The following is a 12,910-nucleotide window of genomic DNA, read 5'->3' as shown; positions in this document are numbered from 1 at the left end:
ACAGTTTAAGAACCATTCTGTAAAACTAACACAGAACAGAGAAAAAGCGATTAAGAAGAAAAAAGGGTGAAATTTAATTTTTTCAATACTGCTTTTCATAAAGTGAGCTTGTACTCACCCAAGTAAAAGACAACCTTCATATTGCCTGTTCAGTCTCACAAGTGCAACCGGCATATCATCACTGAGAGAAGATGTGTAGCAGACTGGATAATTTCCAGTTATTTCATTTCCATGATAGATAAATTTAAGTGCTTGGTATCTAGAATATTGGAAATGCATGTCTTCTTATATTAGCACGTACTTATCTCTCTGTGTACTGTGTTTTGACATACGTGTAAAAACAGCTTACAGAATCCCTCATACTGAGATTTTGACACTGTCGAATGCATACAGTGAACTTGCACCTCTTGGTGTATATTTGGCGTGACCGTATCTCATTCAACACACTTTGTTAAATGCTGTTTGTGGGGTCAAATCATCCAATCAGCAAGTTCTAAGCCACAAACCACTGGTTTTACTAGAAAATAAATATAGATACATAACAAATATAGATAGTTTTCCTTAAATCTTCATTTGTGGAACACTGCTTGAGGCCACATTTCAAATAACAATAATAACAGATCCTGAAAGATGAACTGATTTTTTTTTTTTTTTTTTTTTTCCTGGATTTCTTCAAAGTCACTAGCCAAACATGTTTGGTCATCTTTACATGCTGGTAATGTTTTTTCATCTAACTATTTAATCCGTAATATATTGTCACTAACAAATCCACATCTAAACACATATATTGTATTAACATTTATATTCTACATTGCTTATTTCTCAATCTTTCTCCTTTGCTCAGTTTGAAACAGCTTGATCTTTCTGAATATGAACAGAATATTATAATCTTTACTAAATGAAAACATCATTTTAAAGTAGAAAGACACTTTAAAATAGATTAACATGCTTTTCCAACAACAATTTAGTGTTCTTAAAGCATTTGACATTGCAAATAAATAAATAAACCTGCTCTTTCTAAGCAGATCAGAAAACTTGTTCTGACTTAAAAGTTGCTGTTATTTCTGGTTTCATTGTTACTCATCGGAGACTTTGGGGGTTGTTTCTGAGTGATAAAGGAAGGTGGAGGCTGCCTTTTTATACAATGTAGCTGTAATTTGGTTTCATAGATTTAGGAAAAGAAGGAGACTGAAAGAAAGATGCAACTGATTCCATTTGGGAGCTGAAAAGTGAAAAGAAAAACGTTGAGGTAGAGTTGGTAAGTAAAAACAAAAGTGGGAGAGCAACTGTGTAAAAATGATTAGTTCTGCAAGAATGACAAATGTATCTTGTAACTCTTGAAAAGCATGAGTTGTGAACAGTCCATTTCAAGGGGAAAGGGGAATCCATTTTAAGGTGCAGGGGGATGCAAAGTAAAGTAGATAATACACTATAATGTATGCATTTCCTGTTTTTCTAGAGTTTCCTCCTTCTGCCTGCTTAAAAAAAAACTACAGTAGTTTTCCTGTGATTACTTCATTATATATGACAACGTAATTCACCAAAGATTCCAGCGACTGTAATGAAAATACAGACCATCAGTGCAGTGCAAGTGCATGAAGTTCTCTGATACACAGAAAATTAGTTTAGTTGCAGAGGGCTCAGCAATAGGCTCTGTTTGCTGTATATTATGAAGTGTCATCCTAACAGTTACCCATTACTGCTGGCTCCATATATGGATTTTTTACATCTCCCATAACAATGTTGTGTTGGAGTTATGCACAGACCTTTAATATAAGTGGATATATTTCCCCTGTTTTCAGAGGCTTCATGAAAATCACAGACTGTGTGGTTACAACATTAAATTATCTAGTATATTGATTTGAAAGAAGACTTTAATAGATCCAAGCCTTTTCTCTCTATAACAAGAAAGCAGACAACCACCCAGAATTTAAACGGTTTAGAATGAAAAGATAATCCAGCAACTCTATGTAAAGGTCTGATAACAGACTCTGGCTTACTAGGGCACTTCATTCTGAGCTTTTCTATTTCAAACTACAGAACGAGCAGCTGTCCAAAATGACAGCTAGCTCAAAATCCTTGCAGATACTGCAAAACAGTCGGAAGTATCCTTATTTTGGTTTTTATCTGTTGGTTGTTTGGGGTTTTTTTAAATTGTCTACACTCATTGCCACATTCAATCACAGTATCACATTGCCACTTTCTAGATAGGGATCACTGTCACATTAACCAGGCAAATCTGAACAATGTGCAAAAAAGAACAATTCTAAGTTCTGTACCTTTATAATCAAGAGTTTACATATTTCTGTCCACATGCATCAGACCGACTGAAGCTTGTGTCACAGTTATGGCTGTAGTGGGCATGCCTGAGGTTTCTGAATATTTTGCCTTTTTATGTTGGGGGATATCCACAGATTGGACAAATGTTCAGTATCCTCAGACATCTTTCAAATTTGATCTACTGACAGAAAAGAGAATATATCTGAACAAATCTGGATATACAGCTGGGCTGTGTAAACTATCTATCCAGCCCACCATCTATCCCAGTCATCTTAGAGACCAAGAAGGAGGGGCATGGTTTACACAGAATCACAGAATTGTCTAGCTTGGAAAGGACCTTGAAGATCATCCAGTCCAACCATTAACCTCACACTGACGGTTCCCAACTACACCAGATCCCTCAGCGCTAACTCAACCCGACTCTTAAACCCCTCCAGGGATGGGGACTCCACCACCTCCCTGGGCAGCCCATTCTAATGCTTAACAACCCGTTCTGGAAAGAAATACTTCCTAATATCTAGTCTAAACCTTCCCTGGCACAATTTGATGACATTCCCTCTTGTCCTATCTCTTATTACTTGGTTAAAGAGACTCATCCCCAGCTCTCTGCACCCTCCTTTCAGGTAGCTGTAGAGGGCGATGAGGTCTCCCCTCAGCCTCCTCTTCTCCAGACTAAACACCCCCAGTTCCCTCAGCCGCTCCTCGTACAACCTGTGCTCCAGGCCCTCACCAGCTCCGTTGCCCTTCTCTGGACACGCTTGAGTCATTCAATGGCCTTTTTGCAGTGAGGGGCCCAAAACTGAACACAGGAATCAAGGGGTGGCCTCACTAGTGTCGAGTACAGGGGTGAGATCCCTTCCCTGTCCCTGCTGGCCACGCTATTGCTGACACAAGCCAGGATGCCATTGGCCTTCTTGGCCACCTGGGCACACTGCTGGCTCCTGTTCAGGTACTATTGTACCTCTTACTGTACAGCAAAATGAATGTAGTATTGTGGTTCTGGAACAGTAACACCTAAAAAGATGGTTTAGGTTAATCTGTCATATGAGAAGCAGGAGGGAGCATCCTTCTTTAACCAATAGCAGTAATTGGTGTTTGTCTATGTACAATACTAATTCCTGCTTACAGTGCAAGGAAACATGAAAAAAAAGCAACAAGGTTACATTTTTAATAAATAATCATCACATTTTTAATAGGGTAGAATTTCATGCACTTAACATACTGTACACGATACAGCGTAACAGAAAATTCTGGCTCTGTAGAATTTTTGCCTTAAGTAATTTGGTGGGTTTTGTCAATTTCTTCTTCCTTTTAACTGCTAAGTATTGTAAGGTTTGAGCAGTTAAATAATGTTAGAAGTTCTTTCGCTGAATCAGCATCTTAGCAAATATGCTTTATCATCATGATACGCACACTTGCTGATTATAGCACTGAACCTGAATATCAAAAGCATTTGTAAGTTCCCCTTTCTCTTTCCTCTCATCTTCAAATATAGATTAAGGATGGTCATTAGTTTTGTTCTTTAAAGTTAACATCTATTTTTATTCTGATTTCCTGCAGTATGTTCTTTATACGGGTGTAACAATAAGGTGATGGTGCTTATGTCATCTTGTGCAGTCTATTTAATTTGTTTCTCATGGAAATGTTGAAATTTCTCAATGAAAACAATGATTTGTTTTCATCTTCAAACTTAACACAATACTTTCACCATAAATGCATAAGATCTTTTCTTTCAGTGCAGAATTTTTCTACATTTGTGTAGCTTGAGTTTGTTCAATTAGTTCTATGTGTATTATATAGCATTTGATGCATCTGTTTATTTTAATGTATCATTGCTTATACGAATTTTCAGTCTTCAAGTTTCACAGTAATAAGAATTTTCATGGCATGGAAACTGTGGGCTCCTGAAAGTTATTCCTTTCATATTATTTTATTTAAGCATGAACCTGATAAGACTGCACCCAATTTAATAGAAGATCATTAACTGGACATAGGCTTGGACTTTTAGTGAGTTGTCCTGCGTCTGATGTTACTGATTTCAAAGGATTATTTACAAGTAATTTTTCTGATTGGAAAAAAGGAACTGAAAACCGACTCTAATTTACTTTATCATAGAATCATAGAACAGTTTGGGTTGGAAGGGACCTTAAAGATCATCTAGTTTTGGCCCCCTGCCATGGCCAGGGACACCTTCCACTAGCCCAGGTTGCTCACAGCCCCGTCCAACCTGGCCTTGAACACTGCCAGGGAGGGGGCAGCCACAGCAACCTGTTCCAGTGTCTCACCCCCTCACAGGGAAGAGTTTCTTCCTTATATGTAATCTAAATCTACCCTCCTGCAGTTTAAAACAGTTACCCCTTGTCCTAGCCCTACACCCCCTGATGAAGAGTCCCTCCCCACCTTTCCCATAGCCCCCTTTAAGTACTGGGAGGCCGCTATAAGGTCTCCTCAGAGCCTTCCCTTCTCCAGGCTGAACACCCCCAACTCTCTCAGCCTGTCCTCATAAGGGAGGTGCTCCAGCACCCTCATCATCTTCATAATCCTCCTCTGGATCCACTCAAGCAGGTCCATGTCCTTCTGATGCTGGTGCCCCCAGAGCTGGACACAGCCCTGCAGGGGGGGTCTCATGAGAGTGGAGTAGAGGGGGAGAACCCCCTCCCTTGACCTGCTGGCCACACTGCTCTTGATGCAGCCCAGGACACGGTTGGTTTTCGGGCTGCGAGCTCACATTGCTGGCTCATAGTCAGATTTCTATCCACCAACACCCCAAGTCCTTCTCCGCAGGGCTGCTCTCAGTCCACTCCTCACCCAGCCTGGATTTGTGTTTGGGATTGCCCCGACCCATGGGCAGGACCCTGCACTTGGCCTTACTGAATGTCATGAGATTTACACAGGCCCACCTCTCCAACCTGTCCAGGTCCCTCTGGATGGTTCATACCTTCCCTCCAGCGTGTTGACCGCACCACACAGCTTGGTGTCATCAGCAAATGTGCTGAAGGTGCATTCAATCCTACTGTCCATGTCACTGACAAGGATGTTAAACAGCACCAATCCCTGAGGAACGCCACTCATCGCTGCTCTCCACTTGGACATTCAGCTGCTGACTGCAGCTCTTTCAGTGCTATTGTCCAGCCAATTCCTTACGCACCGAGTGACCCATCCATCAATCTCCAATTTAGAGACAAGGATATCATGGAAGACAGTGTTAGATGCTTTTCCCAAGTCCAGATAGATGACATCGGTTCCTTCATGTTCCTTCAGCAGTGACTGTCCATCTGTTAATAAAGTTATCTTATTGCAAACAGCAAAAATCTGTAATACAGGAAACCACATGAGTGCTATTGGCAACTTTTGCATTTTTCTTTACTAAAGCCGCTATTATTATAAATGAATCTCTAAGTGGCTATGGGAATGCATTGCTATGGTAACTATGATCCACAACAGCAGCTGCTTGCTTTTCATTGCTGTTGCGTATATACGTTAAAGACGACAATGTCTCTTTTTTCAATTCTAATGTGTTTAACCTGAAAAAAAGACATCAGCATTTCAAAAGCTACACATCTAATGTCAAATGAAGCAAGTCTGAGTTAGGTTTATTTAGACTTTCATTTTCAGTCTTAGAGTTGTTGAAGATTATCTAAAACTTTAGCTTTGATGTGATTTTGTGCCATGAGAAATTACTGCACAAAGGATGACACAACAAATTCCCTTCCACACTGTTTTGTCAAATTCAAAAGATGAGATTTTCCAGTTATTCAGTTTCAGAAAATGTCTCTATTATCAATACTTATAGTAATTACAATCAATTGTTACGAAGAAGTTTTTGTCCCTTACCAGTCTTTTCAGGAGGAATAGATAATTGGGGCTTCTGTTCTAGTAGGCCTCCTTTTTTTTTAAATGTCCCATAATCTAAAAACTAAAATCCAGTCAGTTGTCCTCCAATTCTACACCATACTCTATTTTACATTTTCAGAGATGCATTTAGATCTAAGCTATGCCACTCTGCTATGCCATTTATATGCTTCCTAAACAGTGTATCAGTTTACGTCAGTAAGAGTAAAATAATCCCATTAATCTTCTTAACAATCTTGTAAGGGAAGTATTTTACATTATCCCTACTTTAAAGATGAAGAAAACATAACACAGAAAGATTACAAGTCAGATTGAAATCTCTAGTATTACTTCTAGAAGTAGAACATTACTCGGCATGGAAAAGGGTCAAAAGAAGTAAAATCCTATGTTACAATTCACCATGCTGGTCCTGTTATCTGCTGTATCAAGAAATGTAAACTAGGGCTGGAAAAGTTTCGGAGAAGAGCTGAGGGGTGATCAAAAATATAACTTCCTTACTCTGAGTGATTAAATAAACTAGAACTGTTCAGTCTGAGAAAAAGATATGGGGGATATGATAGAAGTACAAGATGGTGAGTGTAATGGGAAGGGTGGATACATCTCAGATGTTCATCATCTTTTTCACAGCAAGAACCAATTAAAAAAAACCCACAAATTAAGCTCGTGGGATCCCATTTCAGAGCAATAAAATGAGTACTGCAAAGGGTAACAGAGCTGTAGAACTCCTTGCCAAAAGGCATTGCAGACGCTCAGGGTTCATACTGGTTCTAAGGAAGACTGGGCAGGTTCATGAAAGAGAAGCACATTGAGGCTGGGTACACAGAAACTGTATCTGACTTTGGAAGTCCCTGAGCTGAAAAGGATTGCTCGTGTCCCCCTATTCCTCATGCTTCCTAGGCATCCACTTCAGGGATACAGTTAGTGACAGGATAGTGGTCTACATGGCTATCTGGCTTGTCCTTAAATGTCCGTACCCTGTAAACATCATTGCCTTTCAAAATATAAAACAGTCAGGAATTCAGTCTTCCTATATTTGGTTTTCAGACATGAAACAAACGCACATATTTGAAAGTTGTTGGTGGATCAACTGTTTGATAGTAGGTCCATTATTATTCCGTCTATAAAACATTGCCTTTTTAAACGCTTGATCTTCAGTGTAAGCTGAAGGGCTTAAACACTTGCTTTCATGTCCATTTATTGACATATTTGTTAAAGCCTAACTGAAAGTTTCCTGCCACTGGGACGAATGTTCTAAAGGATGCAGAAGTTTTTAACTGCATTTTGCTAACTTTCAAGAGTAGGGAACATAATATGAAATCACCAGGCTCATTAAAATTAAGTCATACTGGAAGAAACAAAGAAACAGTTGTTGTCTCTGAAAGTACTTACCACAGTAATGAAATTTAGAACTTGACTTAGAAATTGCTGCCACAAAGGACACTACTTTTAATAGTTGAGGTTTTTTCCTATTCCTTTATGAATAAAGCTTAATGTGCGTTCATACCACCTCTGCAGCCCCCACTACCAAAGCCTTGCCACAAACTAAATATGGACATCTTGGAGGAAAATAAATATTTTGAATATGCTATACTTGCCCAACAATCTTAAAGGTCCACCTGGCAAATGAATAACTACTCAAAAGGAGAAGAGAATTGAAATAAATTTTACTGTCATACAGAGTATGTGCTAGAACTGTTTATGACAACTAATGAGAACGGTAGTAATAAGAAATATAAAACTAAATTCTAAACTATGATAACAACAATTAAGTTTTAGTAAGGAAAGCAAAATACAAAGAAGACAGAACATACTGTATGGCAATAAATATGTTTAATAATTAAGGTTAAATGTAGAAAAGATATAACACAGGTAAGAATTGGTGGATAAGTTCAAGCCTTAGCATCTCCAAATCTTAAAGTGTTCCAATGCCATCTAACCACAGAGACACATTTTGCTAGCAAAAATACTTGTGTGCTTGAAGTTCTGCTCTGTTCAGAAGGGCTGAACATCTCTTCCAAGCATTAGTCTCTTCAAACTTGTAAACAACTGCAAGCAATCCTTGGCCAGTGTCACCTGAGTGGCTTAATTCAACAGCATGAAGGACTGTTTTGCCAATTATCAGGCCTAGCATAAAGGACACAGCCAGCATAAAGATGAACCAATAACCAAATTGTATTTGATACAAAAGGGTCAGTACACGGGTGAGCGCTGGGGGTACAAACAAGTCAGTCAGGTTATACATAATTGACATCAATCCCACTGACCCTAACAACGACACCCCACAACCAACAAGGGGGGGAATAAATGGTGAAATGCAGTCTCCCATAGAAGGGACGGGAGACAACCGAGTCAACAAGCCAAACACGTAAGACCAAGGAAGCCACACACTGAATCTCTACACAGCCCACGTTTACAAGAGCCAGACCTGACTGGAGCCCAGTCCCAGGGAGGCGGGAGGTCCTTCCCTGACAGGGAACTCTGCACAGGGCATCCCCCTCACAGACAGACACTGCCCCTGCCTGCAAGTGGTCCCAGCTTTTATCCCTCAGTGGACACCTGACCTTGGGTTACTGAATGCAGACACCTGGGCTCATTTACCCAATGGCTCTGTCTGCCAGGCCGGCCCCACCCTGGAGGGAAGCCTAAAGGCAAACTCACCCCCCCTTTGGGAAGGGCTGTGGGAATCACCCATATGTCAACCTTAATTTGGGGCTTGGGGTTGAAACCCCAGCATTTCAAGGACACATCTATCCATCAAGCAAATATGCTTACTTGTCATCCTGTCTTTGCATTCTGTAGGCCCTGACAAAATATTTTAGATTCCACTTTGAGGGTCAAGAGCTGAAAAGCAGTATGAAGCATTCCCTGTAGTGGTGCCTTTTGTGAACAGCCACAACAACCCTAAGACCTTCCTTCAGACTCTGCTGAATGAAAAAGTCTGGGAACTTGGCCCAGCAGGTTTTTTGGTTTTTCTCAATTTCCTAAATGAAGATTTAACATAAAGGAATCTCTTAAATATCAAGAAGTTTATCAAAATAATTTAAAAAGCAAGTCTTGAACAAGGTAAGAAAAGGTACACTTTTTGTCTTCAAATGGTTTTAATAGGGCTGCCAATATAACCGTGTCTTTAAGGAGGCCTTGTGTAATACAACACAGAATCTCTATTGTAAATTATTATAATCAAGGTACTGAATGAATAATTATAATCAAGAGATCGCACCATTTTAAGAATTTTTGCTAAGGAAGTAAAGATTTGCAATTGGCTTCTGATTAGAAAAACACTGCAGTCAAGATTAGGCTAAGTAAAGGACTAAACACTGAAAGTCTTGCCAAGATCCACTAATTGCCTACATGGCCTTCCATAACTACAGATTTGTTTTGCCTGTGGGGACTCTTCCCACCTTGTTTTATCCTACCTAGGTCAGAACTAAAGTCACAGATGTCTCAGTTGTCGTCAGAACTACCACAGTGTTCCAGATGCACCAATATGAATTCCGTACAGGTTCAAGTGTAAATAATAAATGAACCACTCATTTTAAACACAATTATATCTAATAAGTAAGAACATCAAGGAAGTATATGCTAAAGCAACAAACAGTAGAGGGTTTTTTAAAAGGTGTGGGAGGGTCTCTGACTCAATAAGAACAAGACTGCTAAAGAGAGTTGAGATACTTTCTTCTGCTTCAACACTAAGTCTTATATAAACGTTTCATTTTTATGGAATGGAGAAAATCCCCAAAAGGTGATTATGAGGCTTTTACATCTTATAATAGTGGATAAGACCAAACTAGTTTCATTACTCTTATATGAAAGAGAACACTTAAAAGCACAACCTGGAGAATAACCAACCACACCAGCAAACACAGATGTTTTGTAAGGGTCATGCTTTCAAAGTCCAACCACATTAGAATGTAGTCCGTCTCTTCCCAAAAAAATACAATTCAAAAAATAATGTAACTTTTTTCATAACTGTTAAAAAAGTTATTTAGTCCAGAATCAGCACTATGACCATATAGGAGCTATGAAAATTTCCAGATTGTCCAGTGAGAGGGATTAGTTTAGTTTAGGAACAAATCTCTCCTAAAGTATTTGTCTAACAAAAGAGAAACTTGCTCTTACCTCCGGCAAAGAAATACTTCTCTAGAACAATGTTACATTGGCTTATGCAGGCAGTTTTTTATTTCTTCTTGTTCAAGCAACCACTGAGGATTCCTAAAAAATCAATAAAACAACCAAAATGTCTTGGAAGCAGAATTCTCTTTCAATATTGGAGGCTGTTTTACAAGTTTGTAAAAAATCTTGCCAAGAGGCAGAATACACTGTGTCACAGTCAGCACCTACTAACTGCAGCCAATGACTGTTCATTCAGAGCTGACATCAGCTCTGAGCAACGAGGCATAGTTCATTCCTATCTACCTGTAAAGTACCACAGAGCCATACCGCTGCTGTCCCAAGGACTTATAAACAAGTTGATAACAAGCCTAGCAGGGCAGGACCGGGGCCTTGTGAAATTCACTGAAGGCAGCCCAAGCTGGATGTACTTTCATCAGGAAAATGGACTAGATGATCTTTAGACATCCTTTGCAACCTAAATCAGTCTGTGATTCCGTGATTTTTCCAATTCAGAATTACAGAATAAAGCGTTGGTTGGTGAAGCAATGGATTTAACTTAGTAAAGGGGTAACTGTCTGAAATGTAATTGTATGCAATGTGTAAGAAACCAGACTTGATGATTCAATAGTCCTTTCTGATCTAGAAAACTATGAAGTTCATAAAAATGCAATCATCTTTTAATGTTACAATATTAGATATACCACAAGTAGAAAAATTGATTTGATATGTATAGTCACCTGCTTAACACTCTACTGAAGCTTTGTTGAGAGATAAATAACAAATTACTGTCTAGCTGGCATAACTTAAAAGCCAGTTCTAGCTAGTTTTTTCTTCAGCCAAGAGTTTCACATATGGAAAAACATACAGTGCTTACCCTGCTTTGCAGATGAACACTGTAACAAGGCCTACATGTTTGCAAACCTCATAATAAAGATGACTAGAATGAGGAGTATCATGGTTAATCATGTCCCAGACCTTCAGGAAAGTTGATTATGTCCACGCAAATGTGGTTTATATTAATCACAGCAAATTCAGCTGAAATAGTCCAGAAGGATATGTTTCTTTTATTATAAGATGCACAACTAAGTGAAAAAGTGTTGCTTCAGTGCTCAGTAAGGTGGCTACAGACCTAAGTAAGATAAAAACGAATGAATGGGGAGCAGAGAATTAAAAGGAAAAAGAAAAACCAACAACCTAGCGAAAATACTGAGAAAAAAATCACTAAAAATAATCAGAAAATTCATTACGAGAGAAATGGGTTTAACCACTCAGTAATTAAAGTCAAGTTCACTGATTCATCTGTTAACGGGCAGCTAATTAAAATTCTCTAGTCACAGAAAGTTAACAGGCAAAGATACTAAAAAGGGGGAAAGTATTGAATTTGTATCTTTAAAAAATTAGGGAGCAAAACCACAACTGTTTTCAGAGCTGAATGGTCAGGAAAAACTTGGGAGCTTAGCATCTTGAAAGTATGTATAGAATCCCAGTGCAAGATTTTAGCCAAGCTTGGAACTCGGTGATATTAGAAATGATCTTTTCCTTCTGTAGGTGTTGTTATGGTGCTCCAAAGTACATTTATGACTTTTGAGATGCATTTGTCTACAGAATCAATACACAGTTTTGGTTTGTGTAACTAGAAATATTTTTTAAATGGACCTCAAAAGTGCTACATGGGCATAGTTTCTTCTTGGATAACATGGATACAGTAGCATATACAAAATAAGCAAGAATGTTAAGATACACTCTCGCAGAAATAGAAACCGTAGTCTAAAAGTGGAAAAACCGGCATATGGATTGAATTATAAACCTATCATAGTGGAAAGAACAACAGAAATGAGTAAGCTTAGATTCGCTAATGATAACACCGATCTAAAGACAAAAAATAGCCAGATAGAATGAAAACAAAAAAACTTGTTTCATTTTAATTCACTTACAGTAAATGAGAACTAAAGGACTAGGAATATAACAGCCATGAAAGTTAATTATTTTTAAATATGATTTTGGGAACATAAATTAGACGATAGTAAAAAAAAAAAAGGCAAGGCAAAATTTTGTCATCGTATCTATTAATCACCTTAGTACTATGATGGTGAGCAAAATGTAATCACTTGTGTTCAAATACAGGTGCCTACAAGTGTGCCATGATCAGAACTCCCATTATAATCATTTTACTTACTACAGTTTAAATATTACAACTACAAAACTACAAAGTGTAAACTTAACCCAAAGCGAGTTGAAATTAATATCCTTCAGTCTGGCTTTGCCTGCAGGATAACAGTGTGCAGAGGTGGAGGTTGTTTTTTTTTTTTCCTACTCATTAATTCAGTGCATGATCTAGACTTTCATTAACTGGAAAAGGTCTAGAGACCTAGGACAAACAAATATATTTTAAAAAACCATTATTCACTTCTTGTTTAACTGCTTAATAAAATAAAAATGACAGGAAAATTGCTTAACAAGGTGAAACATTTGGACAACAATGAAGACAGCAATGTCAATAATATATATTTTGAAGTTTCTATCCTAATAAACACTTTTCTTGTTTGTACTGTAAAGCACTCAAAAAGATGTAAGTTCAAGGCTGGATTTTCAGTATTTACCTGCCTTCTGTTCAGGAGACAGCTATACCTCCACTTTGACTTCATAAGTTTCATTAGCCTTGAAC

The sequence above is a fragment of the Athene noctua genome, chromosome 8, assembly GCF_965140245.1.
Source record: "Athene noctua chromosome 8, bAthNoc1.hap1.1, whole genome shotgun sequence".
Lineage (NCBI taxonomy): Eukaryota > Metazoa > Chordata > Aves > Strigiformes > Strigidae > Athene > Athene noctua.
This window is presented reverse-complemented; position numbering follows the sequence as displayed.